The sequence below is a fragment of the Rattus norvegicus genome, chromosome 8 (genome assembly GCF_021556685.1).
Source record: "Rattus norvegicus strain SHRSP/BbbUtx chromosome 8, alternate assembly SHRSP_T2T, whole genome shotgun sequence".
Taxonomy (NCBI): domain Eukaryota; kingdom Metazoa; phylum Chordata; class Mammalia; order Rodentia; family Muridae; genus Rattus; species Rattus norvegicus.
In genome coordinates this window covers 10,687,948-10,710,653 of record NC_141541.1, presented here as the reverse complement: position 1 = coordinate 10,710,653, position 22,706 = coordinate 10,687,948, and the positions used below count along the sequence as shown (strand labels likewise).

At 42.9% G+C, this 22,706-nt stretch overlaps 1 pseudogene; it reads left to right on the top strand.

Moving 5' to 3' along the window:
- The first annotated feature begins 1,921 nt into the window (after positions 1–1,921).
- On the top strand, positions 1,922–20,838 carry Dars1-ps1 (aspartyl-tRNA synthetase 1, pseudogene 1; annotated as a pseudogene).
- The last annotated feature ends 1,868 nt before the right edge of the window (positions 20,839–22,706 follow it).

Here is a 22,706-nt window from a genome sequence, read left to right as displayed (position 1 = left end):
GCCTTGGCGACTCCAGGATGTTAGAGATGCCAGAGCCATGGGACACCTGAGGAGCAAAGCTGCTAACAGGGAGTGGGACCAACCCAAGAGAATGAAGCTTGTCACTGTTGAATGCCAGGTCCACCAACAGCGGCCAGCAGGGACGAAAGAAGCTGGAGACCTGACGAGGGGCTTTTCTGCCTTGCTTTGGTCTAGCGCTTCCTCATGATGTTTGGAACGGTAATGAATGTCCTCTGGTGGTGGAAGTATGTGATCTGCTTTTTGACGTTGATTTTATAGAGACTTTGACCTTTGGATTTTTAACATTGTTGAGACTACTCTAGACTATGAAGCCTTTAGAAATTGGATAAATGTATTTTTCATTATGCTGTGGCTAGGTATGATTGCCATAGACTCATGTGTGTCAACAAGCCCACGGGAGCCAGGGAGTGGAATGTAGTCTGAATATGCTTGACCCACAGGGAGTGGTACTGTTAGAAGGTGTGGCCTTGTTGGAGGAAGTGTGTCACTGTGGGAGTGGGCTTTGAAGCGCTGCCAGATGTGGAAGTCAGTTTTCACCTGGCTGTAGTCAGATCAAGGTGCAGAACTCACAGCTCCTCCCATGCCATGCCTTCCTGGATGCTGCTATGCTCCTGTCTTGATGATAATGGACTGACCCTCTGAACCTGTGAGGCAGCCCCAATTAAATGTTGTCCTTTGTAAGAGTTGCCTTGGTCATGGTGTCTGTTCACAGCAGTACAAATCCTAACTAAGACAACCCCCCCTCCCTTTATCTGGGGAGAAAGGGAGGACAGGGGGATAGAAGGAAGGGAGATTAAGGTTAAAAAAAAAAAAGAAAATCAACAAGATAGATAACCCCTTGTGAAAACTAACTAAAAGGCAGAGAAAAAATATCCAAATTAACAAAATCAGCAGTGGCCCTCTAGGTGTGTTCTTCATGGTGCGTCTGCAACAGAAGCCCCTGTGAGTACAAATATGTTTTGGAGAGATAGGAAATAGGAGAGAGAGAGAGAGAGAGAGAGAGAGAGAGAGAGAGAGAGAGAGAGAGAGAGAGAGAGAGAGAGCACATAGGAGAGAGGGGGAGAAGCACAATGGTTTGAGCACTATAAAGAGAGGCAGAACTGGAGATGAGAGGATGGAGAGGAATAACCTGACGTTGATAGCCTGGTCTGCCACCTGAGGTCATGGTGAAATCCCAGCCTATGTTGCCCCTGAAGGCCTTGTCTGGGTCTGTGCCCACACAGCAGCAGTGGTACGCTTTTATGCCTGTAGTTCATATTACCACCAAAGGCCATATCCCTGGCCTGGGCTGCCATCAGGGACCATGTTGATATCCAAGGGCTGTAGAGAACTGGCCCTGCAGCACTCAGAAGAACAGGCCCTGCATCTCATCTGGGTTGGACAACAGACCTGGTATTGATGGTGAGGGCAGAGGTGAGCCAGCTGACTCTGCCCCTTGCAAACTGAGGCATAGAGTGAGCTAGCTGGGTCAGCATTAGAAAATTTGCCCTGGTGGTATAGGTGTGACAGAGCTGGAGGGCTGAGCAACTCAGCTACCACTCAAGCCCAGGTCAAGGAGTCTGAGGTGGCCCACTCCAATATCTGTCACATTTGTAAACTGCTGGAGCACATGAGGAAGCCAGTCCTACAGTTCCAAAGCTGCACAATCTCCATGACCCAGAGCAACAACAGGACATCTGAGAGGAACCCTGGTGAGGATCCAGTGTTGATGGTGGAGAAGAAGCTAGAGGCCTCAAACCAGACTCATTGCAATGAATATTTGCAAATAAAGAAGTAGATACAAGGAGTCTGGGGGCTTGAAACAAGGACTGGGAGGGCCAAGCTGCGGGAGGGAGATGCCTTGTCCTACAGGGAAGCCTATGAGGGAAGGCGGTATCCACTCCCTCAATCTAGTGTCCTGATGCCCAGCGCCAACGCCAGCCGTAAGGGTCAGGCGAAGCCGCGGGAGATGGTGGATGCAGCAGAAGATTATGCTAAAGAGAGATATAGGATATCCTCTATGATACAATCACAAGAAAAACCAGATAGAGTGTTGGTTCGCGTTTAGGACCTGACAGTACCAAAAGCTGAGGAGGTTGTTTGGGTCCGTGCAAGAGTCCATACAAGCAGAGCAAATGGCAAGCGGTGCTTCTTAGTCCTGAGGCAGCAGCAGTTTAATGTCCAGGCTCTTGCGGCTGTGGGAGACCATGCAAGAAAGCAGATGATGACATTTTCTGCCAACATCAACAAAGAAAGTATTGTTGACATAGAAGGCATTGTGAGAAAAGTAAATCAGAATATTGGAAGCTGTACATAGCAGGATGTTGAGTTGCACGTCCCGAAGATTTACGTGATTAGCTTAGGTGATAACCTCACCTGCCTTGCAGCTGGATGATAGCATTTAGCCTGAAGTGGAAGGAGAAGAGGACGGAAGAGCATTAACCAAGATACAAGATTAGACAACAGAGTCATTGACCTTAGGACATCAACTAGTCAGGCCAACTTCCGTCTCCAGTCCGGCATCTGCCGTCTCTTCCGAGAAACATTAATTAACAAAGGTTTTGTGGAAATCCAAACTCCTAAAATTATTTCAGCTGCCAGTGAAGGAGGAGCCAATGTTTTTACTGTGTCCTATTTTAAAAATAATGCCTACCTCGCTCAGTCTCCACAACTATATAAGCAGATGTGCATTTGTGCTGATTTTGAGAAGGTTTTCTGCATTGGGCCAGTTTTCAGAGTTGAAGACTCCAATACCCATAGATATCTGACTGAATTCATTTGTTTGAATATTGAAATGGCCTTTAATTATCATTACCATAAAATTGTAGAAGAGATTGCTGACACTTTGGTGCAAATATTCAAAGAACTCCAAGAAAGGTTTCAGACTGAAATTCAAACTGTAAGTAAACAGTTCCCATGTGAGCCATTCAAATTTTTGGAGCTAACTTTAAGACTGGAGGATTGTGAGGCTTTGCTCTGCTTAGAGAAGCTGCAGTTGAAATGGATGATGTGGAAGATCTCAGTACACCACATGAAAAACTGTTGGCTGCCCCACATGTGGCCCATACATATATAGCCACCAAACTAGATAAGATGAATGAAACAAAGAAGTACAGGCTGACAGGAACCGGATGTAGATCTCTCCTGAGAGACACAGCCAGAATACAGCAAATACATAGGCAAATGCCAGCAGCAAACCACTGAACTGAGAACAGGACCCCCATTGAAGGTGTCTTAGAAAGGACCGAAAGAGCTTGAAGGGGCTCAAGACCCCATATGAACAACAATGCCAACCAACCAGAGCTTCCAGGACTAAGCCACTACCCAAAGACTATACATGGACTGACCCTGGGCTCCAACCTCATAAGTAGTAATGAATAGACTAGTAAGGGTACCATTAGTAAGGGGAAGCCCTTGGTCTTGCCAAGACTGAACCCCCAGTGAACGTGATTGTTAGGGGGAGGGAGGTAATGGGAGGAGGATGGGGAGGGGAACACCCATTTAGAAGGGGAGGGGGAAGGGTTAGGGGGATGTTGGCCTGGAAACTGGGAAAGGTAATAACAAATGAAGTATAAATAAGAAATACCCAATTTAATAAAGTTGGAGAAAAAAAAAGTGTGGCTTTAAGGCGTGAGTCGCTTCCGGTCACGAGGGAACATTGACGTCTGACATACAATCCTATAAACAGCATTGTCACCCTTTCCAACCGAATGCCTCCACCAGCATGTAAGCTTTTATTTTCTCCACTTCAATTCCATGGTGTAAAGCTCTCTCTGTAAGCAACTGAGGATGATGTATTCTTTGTGCTCTAGACAATATTTCTTCTCCTCTCATGAACATATCATAAGAGTTGGATTTCTTGGGTCAGGCATGCTATAGAAAGGTCTTACAGTCAATAGATATTTATCAAGAACATAAAAGTCTGTATCATACTTTTCCTTCACCAAACGACCCAACAGTTTTTCTTTTGCTTTTCTTCTTTATCTTTTTTTCATCTTTATTAAATTGGGGGTATTTCTTATTTGCATATCAAATGTTATTCCCTTTCCCAGTATCCAGGCCAACATCCCCTAACCCCTCCACCTCCCCTTCTAGATGGGTGTTCCCCTACCCATCCTCCCTCCATTACCGCCCTCCCCCCAACAATCACGTTCATTGGGGGTTCAGTCTTGGCAGGACCCCTTCCACTGGTGCTCTTACTAGTCTATTCATTGCTACGTATGCAGTTGGAGTCCAGGGTCAGTCCATGTATAGTCTTTGGGTAGTGGCTTAGTCCCTGGAAGCTCTGGTTGGTTGGCATTGTTGTTCATATGGGGTTTCAAGCCCCTTCAAGCTCTTTTAGTCCTTTCTAAGATTCCTTCAACAGGGATCCCGTTCTCAGTTCACTGGTTTAATTATGGCATTCGCCTATGTATTTGCTGTATTCTGGCTGTGTCTCTCAGGAGAGATCTACATCCGGTTCCTGTCAGCCTGCATTTCTTTGCTTCATCCATCTTGTCTAATTGGGTGGCTGTATATGTATGGGCCACATGTGGGGCAGGCTCTGAAAGGGTGTTCCTTCTTCCTCTGTTCTAAACTTTGCCTCCCTATTCCCTCCCAAGGGTATTCTTGTTCCCCTTTTAAAGAAGAAGTGAAGCATTTGCATTTTGGTCATCCTTCTTGAGTTTCACCTGTTCTGTGCATCTAGGGTAATTTGAGCATTTGGGCTAATAGCCACTTATCAATGAGTGCATACCATGTGTGTTTTTCTGTGATTGGGTTACCTCACTCAGGATGACATTTTCCAGTTCCATCCATTTGCCTATGAATTTCATAAAGTCATTGTTTTTGATAGCTGAGTAGTATTCCATTGTGTAGACGTACCATATTTTCTGTATCCATTCCTCTGTTGAAGGGCATCAGGGTTCTTTACACCTTCTGGCTATTATAAATAAGGCTGCTATGAACATAGTGGAGCATGTGTCTTTGTTACATGTTGGAGCATCTTTTGGGTATATACCCAAGAGAGGTATAGCTGGGTCCTCAGGTAGTTCAATGTCCAATTTTCTGAGGAACCGCCAGAATGATTTCCAGAATGGCTGTACCAGTCTGCAATCCCACCAAAAATGGAGGAGTGTTCCTCTTTCTTCACATCCTTGCCAGCATCTATTGTCACCTGAGTTTTTTATCTTAGCCATTCTTACTGGTATGAGGTGAAATCTCAGGGTTGTTTTGATTTGCATTTCCCTTATGACTAAAGATGTTGAACATTTCATTAGGTGCTTCTCAGCCATTCGGCATTCCTCAGCTGTGAATTCTTTGTTTAGCTCTGAACCCCATTTTTTAATAGGGTTATTTTTCTCCCTGCCGTCTAACTTCATGAGTTCTTTGTATATTTTGGATATAAGCCCTCTATCATTTGTGAGATTGGTAAAGATCTTTTCCCAATCTGTTGGTTGCCGTTTTGTCCTAACAACAGTGTCCTTTGCCTTACAATAGCTTTGCAGTTTTATGAGATCCCATTTGTTGATTCTTGATCTTAGAGCATAAGCCATTGGTGTTTTGTTCAGGAAATTTTTTCCAGTGCCCATGTGTTCGAGATGCTTCCCCACTTTTTCTTCTATTAGTTCAAGTGTATCTGGTTTGATTTGGAGGTCCTTGATCCACTTGAACTTAAGCTTTGTACAGGGTGATAAGCATGGATCGATCTGCACTCTTCTACATAAAGCCACACTTTTTATTCTCTCTAGTAACCTGCTATTGATTAGGCTATACCTGAGGTACTTAAGATATGCAGTAGAATTAAGTATTACTAAAAGTGCCACAATTATTTTTTAAGTAGCTCAGTAAAAATTAATTTAAGTCAAAATGTTTTAGAACTTCAGATATGCTTTAAATAGGAAATACTTGAACATTTTAATGAGAATTTCTATGGTTGAAATTCATAGTCTATCACTATAGGAAATGTTAAGGAAAATTTAAACAGTTTAGGATTATATAATTTTTTTCCTTTCTATATTGTGGTGACCACCATACAAATATCATAAATTTTCAATATTTGAACTTTTAACTCTTGACATTGAGAAAAATGGAGAAATTACCAAGATTTTAACATTTATAAAACTGGTATGTCTTAAAAGTTACTTTCAGAAATCATGTGAAGTATCTGAAAACACTGGCTAGAAACAGTAATACTGAAACCTTGTTATTAATTCTGAGCCTGAAATTCAATAAAACTTAAAGCTAAAAAAAAAGAAAGATGTATATACAAAAGGGCATACTGTGTGACATACTGGGACCCTTTACTGCTTCCATGATGAGATCGTTTTAAAAAAATTTTTAGTATTTATTTTCTTTACAGGGGTTGCAAAAGCAGAGGGGTGGATACAAAGGGATGGGAAGATGAGTGGGTTGCAGTACATGATTGTAGGGAGCCATATTGGATTTGGCCCTAGCCGCTTTTTGACTGCATGGCTCAAAGTGGCTTAGGTGACTCTGGGCTGTTTGGCCACCGATATTCACCCCTAAGATGACTGCCATAAGTCTTAAGATTGTTGGACAGAGGCCTCTCCCATGAATTTACGGCACAGGAAGATAACATTCAAGGGATGCCTTAGCTCGAGCAGATACCAGTTATCTCTTCAGTCAACACCTGGTGTCTCCACTACCTGACCTCATCACCTGACCTCTTTGCCTCCAGCTATCACTGCCTATATCCTCATCTCCCCCTCCTCTGTGTTTCACAAAGGACACTCCCCCTACCTGAAAGCCTTAAAAGCTGTAACGTTCACCCCAATAAACGAGACCTGGACAACAGAATCTTGCTTGGTCTCCTTCTTTTCACCCCCATTTGGCCCACAGGTAGAAAGCCTCTTCGGGACCCTGAATAACTGGGTCCCCGCTGGTGGGGACACCTGATGTGAGATTCACAAAGAATATATAAAGAGTTTTTATACAGGGCTATAAGAATGAATCAATTTGCATTCTTCTACATGTGGCCTGCCAGTTGAACAAGCACCATTTGTTGAAAATGCTATCTTTTTTCCACTGAATGGTTTTAGCTCATTTTTCAATGATCAAATGACCATAGGTATGTGGGTCTATTTCTGGGTCTTTAATTTTATTCCATTGATCTACCTGCCTGTCTCTGTACCAATACTGTACAGGTTTTTATCATGATTGCTCTGTAATACAGCTTGAAGTCAGGGATGGTGATTCCCCAGAAGTTCTTTATTTGTAGAGAATAGTTTTCACTATACTGGGATTTTTGTTATTCCAAATGAATTTGCAAATTGCACTTTCTAACTCTATGAAGAATTGAGTTGGAATTTTGATGAGGATTGTACTGAATCTGTAGATTCCTTTTGGTAGGATGGCCATTTTTACTATATTAATCCTGCCAACGCATGAGCATGGGAGATCTTTTCTTTTCTTTTTTTTTTATTTCTCAGCCTGTTTATCCTTTTAGTAGAGGATAAAACCAGATACACTCAAACTAATAGAAGAAAAAGTGAGGAAGAGCCTCAAACACATGGGCACTAAGAAAAATTTCCTGAACAGAACACCAAAAAGGCTTATGTCCTAAGATGAAGAATTGACAAGTGGGACTTCATAAAATTGCAAAGCTTCTTTAAGGCAAAGGACATTGTCATTAGGACAAAATGGCAACAAACAGATTGGGAAAAGATCTTTACCAATCCTACGTCTGATAGAGGGTTAATACCCAATATATACAAAGAACTCAAGAAGTTAGACTCCAGAGAGCCAAATAACCCTATTAAAAATGGGATACAGTGCTGAACAAAGAATTTACAACTGAGGAATATTAAATGGCTGAGAAGTACCTAAAGAAATGTTTCACATCCTTAGTCATCAGGGAAATGCAAACCAAAACAACCCTGAGAATCTACCTCACACCAGTCAGAATGGCTAATATCAAAAACTCAGGTGACAACAGATTCTGGTGAAGATGTGGAGAAAGAAGAACCCTCCTCCATTGTTGGTGGGATTGCCAATTGATACAACCATTTTGGAAATCAGTCTGGCAGTTCCTCAGAAAACTGGACATAGTACCACCTGAGGACCCAGCTATACCACTCCTGGGTATATACCCAGAAGATGCTCCAACATATAACAAAGACACATGCTCCACTGTGTTCATAGCAGCCTTATTTATAATAGCTAGAAGCTGGAAAGAACCCAGATGTCCTTTAACAGATGAATGGATACAGAAAATGTGGTACATTTACACAATGGAGTACTACTCAGCTATTAAAAACAATGTCTTCGGGGGTTGGGGATTTAGCTCAGCGGTAGAGCGCTTGCCTAGCAAGCGCAAGGCCCTGGGTTCGGTCCCCAGCTCCGAAAAAAAGAAAAGAAAAGAAAAAAAAACCAATGACTTCATGAAATTCATAGGCAAATGGATGGAAGTAGAAAACATCTTCCTGAGTGAGGTAAGGCAATCACAAAAACAAACAAACAAAAAACCAAAAAAAAAAAAATACCCCAACAAAACAAATAAACAAAAAAACCCACACATGGTATGCACTCACTGATAAGTGGCTATTAGCCCAAAATCTCGGATACAATCCACAGAAAAGAGGGACGTCCAAAGTGAGGATGTTTCAGTCCTTCTTAAAAGGGGGAACAAAAATATTCACAGGAGGAAATACAGAGACAAAGTTTGGAGCAGAGACTGAAGGAAAGGTCATCCAGAGACTGTCCCATCTGGGGATCCAGCTCATATACATACAACCACCAAATTCAGACAATATTACTGCTGCCAAGAAGTGCATGTTGACAGGAGTCTGATATAGCTGTCTCCTGAGAGTCTCTGCTAAAGCTTGACAAATACAGAGTCAGATGCTCACAGCCAATCATTAACCTGAGAATGGGGTCCCCAATGGAGAAGTTAGAGAAAGGATTGAGGGAGCTGAAGGAGTTTGCAACCCCATAAGAACAATAATACCAACCAACCAGACCTCTCAGGGACAAAACCACCATCCATAGAGTACACATGGACAGACCCATGACTCGATGCATATGTAACAGAGAATGGCCTTGGTGGGCATCAATGGGAGGAGAAACCCTTGGTCCTGCCAAGGTTCGATGCCCCAGTATAAGAGAATGTCGGGTCTTCCTGGTGGCTGCCGCTGCAGAGAGCCCGTGGGGAGCACCCCACGAGCGAACCTGAGCCTCGGGACCACAGGTAAGACCAAATTTTCTGCTGCAAGAAAGCTGCCTGGTGAGCTTGGGACACAGGAAAGCAGAATTTCTCTAGGACCGGGCACGTTCTGTGTTTACCGGAAGTCCCACACCCTCGGATCCCGGCCCGCAGCAGCTCTCTGCTCCCAGACCCGGTGAGAGAGAGACCCAACCGCCTGGTCAGGTGGGCACTCCTGAGGCTGCAGAGCGGAAGAGACCACCAACTCTGCTCACCCCTGCCCACATCCCTGGCCCAAGAGGAAACTGTATAAGGCCTCTGGGCTCCCGTGGGGGAGGGCCCAGGAGCGGCAGGACCCCTATCCCTGAGACACCGCCGGAACCTGAAAGAAACAGACCAGATAAACAGTTCTCTGCACCCAAATCCCGTGGGAGGGAGAGCTAAACCTTCAGAGAGGCAGACAAGCCTGGGAAACCAGAAGTGACTGCTCCCTGCACACACATCTCGGACGCCAGAGGAAAAAGCCAAAGACCATCTGGAACCCTGGTGCACTGAAGCTCCCGGAAGGGGCGGCACAGGTCTTCCTGGTTGCTGCCGCTGCAGAGAGCCCGTGGGCAGCACCCCACGAGCGAACCTGAGCCTCGGGACCACAGGTAAGACCAAATTTTCTGCTGCAAGAAAGCTGCCTGGTGAGCTTGGGACACAGGAAAGCAGAATTTCTCTAGGACCGGGCACGTTCTGTGTTTACCGGAAGTCCCACACCCGCGGATCCCGGCCCGCAGCAGCTCTCTGCTCCCAGACCCGGTGAGAGAGAGACCCAACCGCCTGGTCAGGTGGGCACTCCTGAGGCTGCAGAGCGGAAGAGACCACCAACTCTGCTCACCCCTGCCCACATCCCTGGCCCAAGAGGAAACTGTATAAGGCCTCTGGGCTCCCGTGGGGAAGGGCCCAGGAGCGGCAGGACCCCTGTGCCTGAGACACCGCCGGAACCTGAAAGAAACAGACCGGATAAACAGTTCTCTGCACCCAAATCCCCTGGGAGGGAGAGCTAAACCTTCAGAGAGGCAGACAAGCCTGGGAAACCAGAAGTGACTGTTCCCTGCACACACATCTCGGACGCCAGAGGAAAAAGCCAAAGACCATCTGGAACCCTGGTGCACTGAAGCTCCCGGAAGGGGCGGCACAGGTCTTCCTGGTTGCTGCCGCTGCAGAGAGCCCGTGGGCAGCACCCCACGAGCGAACCTGAGCCTCGGGACCACAGGTAAGACCAAATTTTCTGCTGCAAGAAAGCTGCCTGGTGAACTCAAGACACAGGCCCACAGGAACAGCTGAAGACCTGTAGAGAGGAAAAACTACACGCCAGAAAGCAGAACACTCTGTCCCCATAACTGACTGAAAGAGAGGAAAACAGGTCTACAGCACTCCTGTCACACAGGCTTATAGGACAGTCTAGCCACTGTCAGAAATAGCAGAACAAAGTAACACTAGAGATAATCTGATGGCGAGAGGCAAGCGCAGGAACCCAAGCAACAGAAACCAAGACTACATGCCATCATCGGAGCCCAATTCTCCCACCAAAACAAACATGGAATATCCAAACACACCAGAAAAGCAAGATCTAGTTACAAAATCATATTTGATCATGATGCTGGAGGACTTCAAGAAAGACATCAACACACTTAGGGAAGCACAGGAAAACATTAATAAACAAGTAAAAGCCTACAGAGAGGAATCGCAAAAATCCCTGAAAGAATTCCAGGAAAACACAATCAAACAGTTGAAGGAATTAAAAATGGAAATAGAAGCAATCAAGAAAGAACACCTGGAAACAACCCTGGATATAGAAAACCAAAAGAAGAGACAAGGAGCTGTAGATACAAGCCTCACCAACAGAATTCAAGAGATGGAAGAGAGAATCTCAGGAGCAGAAGATTCCATAGAAATCATTGACTCAACTGTCAAAGATAATGTAAAGCGGAAAAAGCTACTGGTCCAAAACATACAGGAAATCCAGGACTCAATGAGAAGATCAAACCTAAGGATAATAGGTATAGAAGAGAGTGAAGACTCCCAGCTCAAAGGACCAGTAAATATCTTCAACAAAATCATAGAAGAAAACTTCCCTAACCTAAAAAAAGAGATACCCATAGGCATACAAGAAGCCTACAGAACTCCAAATAGATTGGACCAGAAAAGAAACACCTCCCGTCACATAATTGTCAAAACACCAAACGCACAAAATAAAGAAAGAATATTAAAAGCAGTAAGGGAAAAAGGTCAAGTAACATATAAAGGGAGACCTATCAGAATCACACCAGACTTCTCGCCAGAAACTATGAAGGCCAGAAGATCCTGGACTGATGTCATACAGACCCTAAGAGAACACAAATGCCAGCCCAGGTTACAGTATCCAGCAAAACTCTCAATTAACATTGATGGAGAAACCAAGATATTCCATGACAAAACCAAATTTACACAATATCTTTCTACAAATCCAGCACTACAAAGGATAATAAATGGTAAAGCCCAACATAAGGAGGCAAGCTATACCCTAGAAGAAGCAAGAAACTAATCGTCTTGGCAACAAAACAAAGAGAATGAAAGCACACAAACATAACCTCACATCCAAATATGAATATAAAGGGAAGCAATAATCACTATTCCTTAATATCTCTCAATATCAATGGCCTCAACTCCCCAATAAAAAGACATAGATTAACAAACTGGATACGCAATGAGGACCCTGCATTCTGCTGCCTACAGGAAACACACCTCAGAGACAAAGACAGACACTACCTCAGAGTGAAAGGCTGGAAAACAACTTTCCAAGCAAATGGTCAGAAGAAGCAAGCTGGAGTAGCCATTCTAATATCAAATAAAATCAATTTCCAACTAAAAGTCATCAAAAAAGATAAGGAAGGACACTTCATATTCATCAAAGGAAAAATCCACCAAGATGAACTCTCAATCCTAAATATCTATGCCCCAAATACAAGGGCACCTACATATGTAAAAGAAACCTTACTAAAGCTCAAAACACACATTGCACCTCACACAATAATAGTGGGAGATTTCAACACCCCACTCTCATCAATGGACAGATCATGGAAACAGAAATTAAACAGTGATGTCGACAGACTAAGAGAAGTCATGAGCCAAATGGACTTAACGGATATTTATAGAACATTCTATCCTAAAGCAAAAGGATATACCTTCTTCTCAGCTCCTCATGGTACTTTCTCCAAAATTGACCATATAATTGGTCAAAAAACGGGCCTCAACAGGTACAGAAAGATAGAGATAATCCCATGCATGCTATCGGACCACCACGGCCTAAAACTGGTCTTCAATAACAATAAGGGAAGAATGCCCACATATACGTGGAAATTGAACAATGCTCTACTCAATGATAACCTGGTCAAGGAAGAAATAAAGAAAGAAATTAAAAACTTTTTAGAATTTAATGAAAATGAAGATACAACATACCCAAACTTATGGGACACAATGAAAGCTGTGCTAAGAGGAAAACTCATAGCGCTGAGTGCCTGCAGAAAGAAACAGGAAAGAGCATATGTCAGCAGCTTGACAGCACACCTAAAAGCTCTAGAACAAAAAGAAGCAAATACACCCAGGAGGAGTAGAAGGCAGGAAATAATCAAACTCAGAGCTGAAATCAACCAAGTAGAAACAAAAAGGACCATAGAAAGAATCAACAGAACCAAAAGTTGGTTCTTTGAGAAAATCAACAAGATAGATAAACCCTTAGCCAGACTAACGAGAGGACACAGAGAGTGCGTCCAAATTAACAAAATTAGAAATGAAAAGGGAGACATAACTACAGATTCAGAGGAAATTCAAAAAATCATCAGATCTTACTATAAAAACCTATATTCAACAAAATTTGAAAATCTTCAGGAAATGGACAATTTCCTAGACAGATACCAGGTATCGAAGTTAAATCAGGAACAGATAAACCAGTTAAACAACCCCATAACTCCTAAGGAAATAGAAGCAGTCATTAAAGGTCTTCCAACCAAAAAGAGCCCAGGTCCAGACGGGTTTAGTGCAGAATTCTATCAAACCTTCATAGAAGACCTCATACCAATATTATCCAAACAATTCCACAAAATTGAAACAGATGGAGCACTACCGAATTCCTTCTATGAAGCCACAATTACTCTTATACCTAAACCACACAAAGACACAACAAAGAAAGAGAACTTCAGACCAATTTCCCTTATGAATATCGACGCAAAAATACTCAATAAAATTCTGGCAAACCGAATTCAAGAGCACATCAAAACAATCATCCACCATGATCAAGTAGGCTTCATCCCAGGCATGCAGGGATGGTTTAATATACGGAAAACCATCAACGTGATCCATCATATAAACAAACTGAAAGAACAAAACCACATGATCATTTCATTAGATGCTGAGAAAGCATTTGACAAAATTCAACACCCCTTCATGATAAAAGTCCTGGAAAGAATAGGAATTCAAGGCCCATACCTAAACATAGTAAAAGCCATATACAGCAAACCAGTTGCTAACATTAAACTAAATGGAGAGAAACTTGAAGCAATCCCACTAAAATCAGGGACTAGACAAGGCTGCCCACTCTCTCCCTACTTATTCAATATAGTTCTTGAAGTTCTAGCCAGAGCAATCAGACAACAAAAGGAGATCAAGGGGATACAGATCGGAAAAGAAGAAGTCAAAATATCACTATTTGCAGATGACATGATAGTATATTTAAGTGATCCCAAAAGTTCCACCAGAGAACTACTAAAGCTGATAAACAACTTCAGCAAAGTGGCTGGGTATAAAATTAACTCAAATAAATCAGTTGCCTTCCTCTATACAAAAGAGAAACAAGCCGAGAAAGAAATTAGGGAAACGACACCCTTCATAATAGACCCAAATAATATAAAGTACCTCGGTGTGACTTTAACCAAGCAAGTAAAAGATCTGTACAATAAGAACTTCAAGACACTGAGGAAAGAAATTGAAGAAGACCTCAGAAGATGGAAAGATCTCCCATGCTCATGGATTGGCAGGATTAATATAGTAAAAATGGCCATTTTACCAAAAGCAATCTACAGATTCAATGCAATCCCCATCAAAATACCAATCCAATTCTTCAAAGAGTTAGACAGAACAATTTGCAAATTCATCTGGAATAACAAAAAAACCAGGATAGCTAAAGCTATCCTCAACAATAAAAGGACTTCAGGGGGAATCACTATCCCTGAACTCAAGCAGTATTACAGAGCAATAGTGATAAAAACTGCATGGTATTGGTACAGAGACAGACAGATAGACCAATGGAATAGAATTGAAGACCCAGAAATGAACCCACACACCTATGGTCACTTGATTTTTGACAAAGGAGCCAAAACCATCCAATGGAAAAAAGATAGCATTTTCAGCAAATGGTGCTGGTTCAACTGGAGGTCAACATGTAGAAGAATGCAGATCGATCCATGCTTATCACCCTGTACAAAGCTTAAGTCCAAGTGGATCAAGGACCTCCACATCAAACCAGACACACTCAAACTAATAGAAGAAAAACTAGGGAAGCATCTGGAACACATGGGCACTGGAAAAAATTTCCTGAACAAAACACCAATGGCTTATGCTCTAAGATCAAGAATCGACAAATGGGATCTCATAAAACTGCAAAGCTTCTGTAAGGCAAAGGACACTGTGGTTAGGACAAAACGGCAACCAACAGATTGGGAAAAGATCTTTACCAATCCTACAACAGATAGAGGCCTTATATCCAAAATATACAAAGAACTCAAGAAGTTAGACCGCAGGGAAACAAATAACCCTATTAAAAATGGGGTTCAGAGCTAAACAAAGAATTCACAGCTGAGGAATGCCAAATGGCTGAGAAACACCTAAAGAAATGTTCAACATCTTTAGTCATAAGGGAAATGCAAATCAAAACAACCCTGAGATTTCACCTCACACCAGTGAGAATGGCTAAGATCAAAAACTCAGGTGACAGCAGATGCTGGCGAGGATGTGGAGAAAGAGGAACACTCCTCCATTGTTGGTGGGATTGCAGACTGGTAAAACCATTCTGGAAATCAGTCTGGAGGTTCCTCAGAAAATTGGACATTGAACTGCCTGAGGATCCAGCTATACCTCTCTTGGGCATATACCCAAAAGATGCCTCAACATATAAAAGAGACACGTGCTCCACTATGTTCATCGCAGCCTTATTTATAATAGCCAGAAAATGGAAAGAACCCAGATGCCCTTCCACAGAGGAATGGATACAGAAAATGTGGTACATCTACACAATGGAATATTACTCAGCTATCAAAAACAACGAGTCTATGAAATTCGTAGGCAAATGGTTGGAACTGGAAAATATCATCCTGAGTGAGCTAACCCAATCACAGAAAGACATACATGGTATGCACTCATTGATAAGTGGCTATTAGCCCAAATGCTTGAATTACCCTAGATCCCTAGAACAAACGAAACTCAAGACGGATGATCAAAATGTGAATGCTTCACTCCTTCTTTAATTGAGGAAAAAGAATACCCTTGGCTGGGAAGGGAGAGGCAAAGATTAAAACAGAGACTGAAGGAACACCCATTCAGAGCCTGCCCCACAGGTGGCCCATACATATACAGCCACCCAATTGGACAAGATGGATGAAGCAAAGAAGTGCAGACCGACAGGAGCCGGATGTAGATCGCTCCTGAGAGACACAGCCAGAATACAGCAAATACAGAGGCGAATGCCAGCAGCAAACCACTGAGCTGAGAATAGGTCCCCCGTTGAAGGAATCAGAGAAAGAACTGGAAGAGCTTGAAGGGGCTCGAGACCCCAAAAGTACAACAATGCCAAGCAACCAGAGCTTCCAGGGACTAAGCCACTACCTAAAGACTATACATGGACTGACCCTGGACTCTGACCCCATAGGTAGCAATGAATATCCTAGTAAGAGCACCAGTGGAAGGGGAAGCCCTGGGTCCTGCTAAGACTGAACCCCCAGTGAACTAGACTATGGGGGGAGGGCGGCAATGGGGGGAGGGTTGGGCGGGGAACACCCATAAGGAAGGGGAGGGGGGAGGGGGATTTTGCCCGGAAACCGGGAAAGGGAATAACACTTGAAATGTATATAAGAAATACTCAAGTTAATAAAAAAAAAAAAAAAAAAAAGAGAATGTCAAGGCGGCAAGGCAGGAAGAGGTGGGTGTGTGGGTAGGGGAACACCGTCACATAAGCAGGGGAAGTGGGGGATGGGAAAAGAGATAACATTTGAAATGTAAATAAAAATTACCCAATAAAAAAGAAATAAAATACAGTTTTTTTTTAAAAAAAGAAGATAAAGTGGAGAATACCCTTGAACATATTGGCACAGGAGACAACTTCCTGAACACTGATAGCATTAGCACTAAGAAAAACAATCAGTTGGACTTCATGAAATTGAAAAGCTTTTGCAAGTCAATAGGACAACCTGCAGAATGGGAAAGATTTTCACTAACTCCACATTTGACAGAGGACTGGTATACAAGATAGATAAAGAACTCAAAAAACTAGACATCAGCAAACCAAATTACTCAATTATAAATAGTTTATAGATATGAACAGAGAATTGTGGTATGCATCTTGCGGGCCAGCTCTAGTTCCATGTTATCTACTGCTTCCCTGTCTCTGTGTCCAGATGTGGCTTTGCACTTGGCTGGAAGAATGAAGCAGAGTTCAGAACACGTGAGGTTTTACAGGATCCTGGAAGTGAGTGCTGGGGGGGTGGGGTGAGAGTGTGGGGAAGAAGTCCTTCTCCAAGAATCTTAGTGTTGCAATTCTGTTAAGCAAAGGCCTTCTTCAACAATCTTCAATGAAACAGCTCTCTGAGATGATCTTATCTTGTATGTATCCCTTTATTCTGGGTGGGTTTGAATGTATATACTTTATTTGGGGAGAACCAGGGGTATATATGGACCTTGGTGAGTAGAAAGGCATTTTCAGGGTAAGCAAAAATCATTCCATAGAGTTTTAAAGCTCTGTGGATGCCTCATTTGCCTGGGGAGGCATTCCAGGAATCTCACTCAGGTGCTTGCTGGACAAGTTCTTATCTGCAGAAAGGAAGCTGAACCTGTAATCTCACAGAGGCTACGTGACATTTTGCAAGCAGAATGTATAGGTGTTTTGGGATCCTCAGAAAAGATCAAAGAAAGAAGTCCCTCATTTCTGCTGAACTAAGAAGGCTATCTGGACAATGATAGACTTTGACCGTAATTAGCAGAGCCCATTCTCAATAGAAACACCTCAAATGGCTGAGAAACACTTAAATATTCAACAACCTTAGCAGCTTTTATATATAACAATCAGAAACTGGGAACAACCTAGATGCCTCTCAACTGAAGAATTGATAATGAAAATGTGGTATGTTTACACAATAGTATATTACTCAGCTAAAAACAATGACATTATGAAATTTTAAGACAATGGATGGAACTAGGAAAAAAATCCTGAGTGATTAACCCAGATCCAAACATGATGTGTACTCACATATAAATGCAGATTGACTCTTTAGTAAAATCATGATGCAATCTACAGGTCCAGAGAGGCTAAGTAACAAAGAGGACTCAAGAGATAGGCAGGGAATGCATGGATATTCCTGGGACGGGGAAATAGAATACATTTTGCAAGTGGACAGGGACATGTAGGAATAGGAACAGCATGTATGTACTGGAATTTGACCTATTCAGCTTCTACATAGAAAATAAATATTGTTTCTTAAAGAATCTATTTTGGCTGGGCAAAATAGTGCACATCTTTAATCTGAGCACTTGAAACACAGAGACAGTGATCTCTAAATTCAAAGCTAGCGTAGTCTACAGACAGAGTAGCCTGCTCTACTAAATGAGAACATGTCCAAAACAAACACACAAATGAGCAAAAGCATATAATTTTGAGGGATAAATTTGATGATTTAGGCCAAGGAAGACATTATGAGAAAGTTACCAAGTTGGCTACATACAGGCTATAAGCTCAGGAAACTGACTCTTCAGAGGTCATTGATAGGTGCAATTGCTAACCAAGTAAGCATTTGTAAATCAAAGGTATACATTTCAGAACGCCAGGCCCTCCACATCAGGAAGACTAAGTCATGTGGGGAAAAACCTTGTTGACATTGAATGTCCTCTTCCTATCCCAAATTTCTCATTTCCTTTCTTTCTTTGGAAAACAAGGTTTATTATCATGACTGGTCACTTGGTTCTTCTGTCCCCTTGTTGCAAGAGCCATCTGGTCTGGTCTTACTGTGTAACCCACTGGTTAGATCAAATACAAGTCAGTCATGACTTACAAGTCCCAGCTGTAAAGGCACTCATGCCACTGGCTTTGGTGGCGTTGTATGACACGCCATCCTGACTTTTATGTAAGTGACAGAGGTGAGTACAGACTAAGAAACCTAGGGGGAAAACTGTTATTCAACTCATAAAAGCTTCTGAACCTCATAGGATGTCAGTACCATAAAGTCAGGAGTACTTGGTCAACGGTTGGGCCAAGTTCTTCAGAATTTTTCAAAAGGCCTTTCTGGTGCCCCCTGGTGGTGCTGTGAATCCAGCAGCCATGGGATGGATCCTTAAAGGGAAGCTATTTTCTTCCTGTGAACAGGCTTCTTTCTCTGTGTTCTGATGCCCATGTGTGTGTGAAAGTGTATGGAGGCCTAAGGTTCATATGAAGTGTCTTCTTCAGTCACTTCCCACTGTATTCATTGAGGCAGGAGCTCTCAGTTGTATGTGGAGCTCTTTGTTTCACTTAGGTGCCCTGGGGATCTCCTACCTTTCCTTTCCAAATTAGAATTACAGGAGGCTGCCACACCCACCCAACATCTACATGAGAATCCACACTTTGATATTCTCTTGCACAGCAAGTGATTTGTCCACTGAGCATCTCCTCAGCCCATTGATACTATTTTTAACTCAATATGAAAGCTCTCCTAGAATAACCTTGGCTTTCAACCTGACTGGATTGATAAACAACTAAAATGGCAATAAAGTATAATTCTGAGGATATCTTTGATGTTATTTCTGGAACATTAGGACAAATATCAAGGGTACTGCATGTAAAGATCTGTCCTGAAGGTAAGCATCACCCTGGGACAAGCTGGGAGTCTGGGGGAGCAGAAATGAAAGCAGAAATTGCTCATGTGGACACCCACACTCAATTTTTTTGACGGTGGTGGAACTGCAGTGACCCTTCCTGAGGAACTGTGAGACTCAGCAGACTGGAGGGGGACTTCACCTGAGAAGGACATCCTCAGTGTTCCCACACAGGTAAGTTCTATGTCGCAAAGGAATGGCTGACGATTACCTACTAACTGTCACACAACCCAAATCAGGGTGTCCATTTACTGACTCAATTACCAAGGACAAGATACCACATGCTGCTGTGTTGAATGGACTAATATTGGTTTCTTCTTATAAAAGGGAAAGCGAGAGGTAAAGGGATCCCACTCATCTATATCTGGCATTGTGATTTACTTGAAAGATAGGAGAAAGAATTCCCAATTAGCCAAAATCATCTTTTAAACACTCCTTTAATGCACTTTTGGGCTTCCAGAGACCAATTTGCAGCTGACTCCAGTCTGTTTATCCTGAATCTTTACTCATTTGGACATTACTGCCTCAGGTACTTTGTTCATGCTGTGCCTTCTTTATCCACTTCCTGGGCCACTCAATGCCTCCATGTGTGCCATGGTTGCCTGAGGCTTGTCACAGTCACAGTGCACTCTATCTCATCAGTGTGAGTCACTTCAAAGAGAAGAGGAATCCAAGAAAGTAGCAAGGTTTTACCCTCATTTCCCCCTGCGCTTCTATGTAAGTTTCTGGTGACAGGCACTCCGTTGTGCTTTGTTACAATAGCAACCCTTAGGAACCTGGCATCTCGGTGAGCTGTCAGAAGTGAAGAGCATACTGATGGCAAAACTAGGGGAGAGATGAACAGTGTTTTCCAGCTACCCAGTCATCATTGCTCTCCTAAAGGGAGACTACTGAATTCAGTTTTATCTCAGTTTTATCTTGGTAGCAGTAGAAACACTAGGAACGAATCAAATTTCTTTCCTTAGTGAATAGTGTTTAACAGATACTTATTAAATATTTAGAAATGTGTGAATCTTGGAAAGTGAAAGGGCCTAAACTTTCTAAATCTATAGAATTCCTGAGCTAGTGGGATGATTCTGTGAGTAGAAGAGCTTTCTGTGCAAGCTTGATGAGTTCAGTCCCTGGAACCTACAATTGAAGGAGAGACTTGGCTCCCAAAAGTTATCCCCTGATCACCACAGGTGTACCATAAGGTACACACACACACACACACACACACACACACACACACACACCCCTAAGATGATTTATTTTCTGGAGTCCTTTGCCTGTCTCTAACTCTTCTCCATGTCCTCCACATTCCTCCAGTTTACTCGAGCTGTCAATTCGCTCCTTTACAGATGAGGAAAGCAAGGTCCACACAGATTTAATGACACAAAGGCACATGAAAATCTCAAGTCAGAGTATGTGTGGACATTGAGCATCCTGACTCCAGCCTATCCCTTATTAGCAGGTACTCTCATAGGGAGGATGCTAAGCAATGTTCAGGAGCTGTCTGGGGGAAGCTGGACCCAAAGGAAGGGCTCATCAGTGCCAGACTTGTAGCTGAAGTTGAATAACCCACTCTAATCCCCCAGCAGCAACATTGTGAGTTTCTTGCTATCCACCCCAGTGCTCTGGGTTCTCAAATGAAAGACACGAAAATACAGCCTCAAATTTAATATGCCCTAAGCAGCTGAATGGAGGGGCTACCCCCAAACCTCCATGCTGCTAACACACTCTCTCCTCCAATATTCCTGAATTATTATTTACTAAAACCTATATTCCATCCTGCTTACCATAGTGTAGGGAGCCGTATTGGATTTGGGCCTGGCCGCTTTGTAACTGTGTGGCCACAGTTAAGATTACCACCATAAAGTCATGAGACTGTTGGACAAAAGCCTCTCCCATGTATTTACAGCACAGGAAGAAAAGACCAAGTAGTAAACACCCGGCGTCTCCACTGCATGACCTCTGCTGAGCCCGGCTGATGCACGTGGAACCCACACACCTGGACCACACCTGGGTGGTGGTCAATTTACTTCTGCCTTTTGCTTCCTCAGCCTTTATCCTTGAGATTTAGGCTGGTCTTCTCGGATTTCTCCCTAATTGATTCAGGTCTCGGAAGTCACGAGCCAGGTAGTCATGAGCCGGGGTTTCCCACTGTGCTTCCCAGATATTATTTTATACCTGGAGGAGACTGTCCTCCTCTCCTCCTCTCTCTCTCTCTCTCTCTCTCTCTCTCTCTCTCTCTCTCTTCCTCTCCTGGCTTGACACGATAACCTGTGTGTGTGTGTGTGTGTGTGTGTGTGTGTGTGTGTGTGTGTGTGTGTGTGTGTGGTGTGTGTCTTTAATCCCACAGGCTTTCGCCCGATTCTCGGTACCGTGTCGGTGCAGGCGCCGACACCCTCGTCTGCAATCCTTATGGTCATGACCCCTAACCCATATGTTGGCTGTCTCTATGTCCTGTACTTCTCAGGCCCGATCTTTTTTCTTCCCCAGCATGGTGGTTCTCCATCTTCCTCAGTCCCCTCGCCTGTGAATCCTAAAGTCCCACCTCCGTCTCCCTGTCCAACTATTGGCTGCCAGCAACTTTATCTGCTAATCAGAACAAACTGGGGGCAGGAACTCTAAACATCTTACATGAGGAATTCTTGTGCAGTTTTGGGAACTTACGAGAGCAAGCATTAATTCAAATCTACAAAATTTCCCTTTTCATCCATTAAAAAGGATTTCATCCTTTTCTCTCCGGCAGACAATGAACATTTATATAAAATATAAGTTATGATATACACTAATAACATCCAGTTCATCAATTTTTGTCAATGTAGGCATATTACTGTAACCTCTATCCTAACTTAAAGAGTTCTACAGTCCTATGTTTGAATTATGCTTTGATTTTAACCTGCATTACCATTTGAAAAACCATCCTTTCAAATCTAGATAATCTACCTTAGTGCTAAACAACTTAAGTTTGATTATGAGACTATAACTAGTCTTCAACCCTGTCAAAGATCTGAGAATGAATTAAATATTACCTGAATATATAGGAAGCATAAAAACATAGCTTCCAAAATTTGACCAATTTACAGAGAAGCTGACTACCTGGACAAACCCCCCATTCCTCAAAACGTTGGAGCACCTATGTTCAGCCTTCTGTCCCAGAACCATCTGACAAACCTTAAGTAAAGTAGGAACTATGAAGTATCAGCTTACTCTGTCTTGGCAGAGCTGAGCTGTCAACTATACTGCATTGTATGTCCTTTCCTGGACAGTATCTTTCGTCTGTAGATGAGTTAGGGCAATTCTTGCCACAACTGGAGGAATTTCATATGGAGGTTATGATGTTCAATATCTTACTTGAACCACGAAGAAGGTACTGTCAGGAGCAGACATGTCTCTTAGTCAAAATTTCAATTAATAATGAAATGACTTTAAATGTCATATT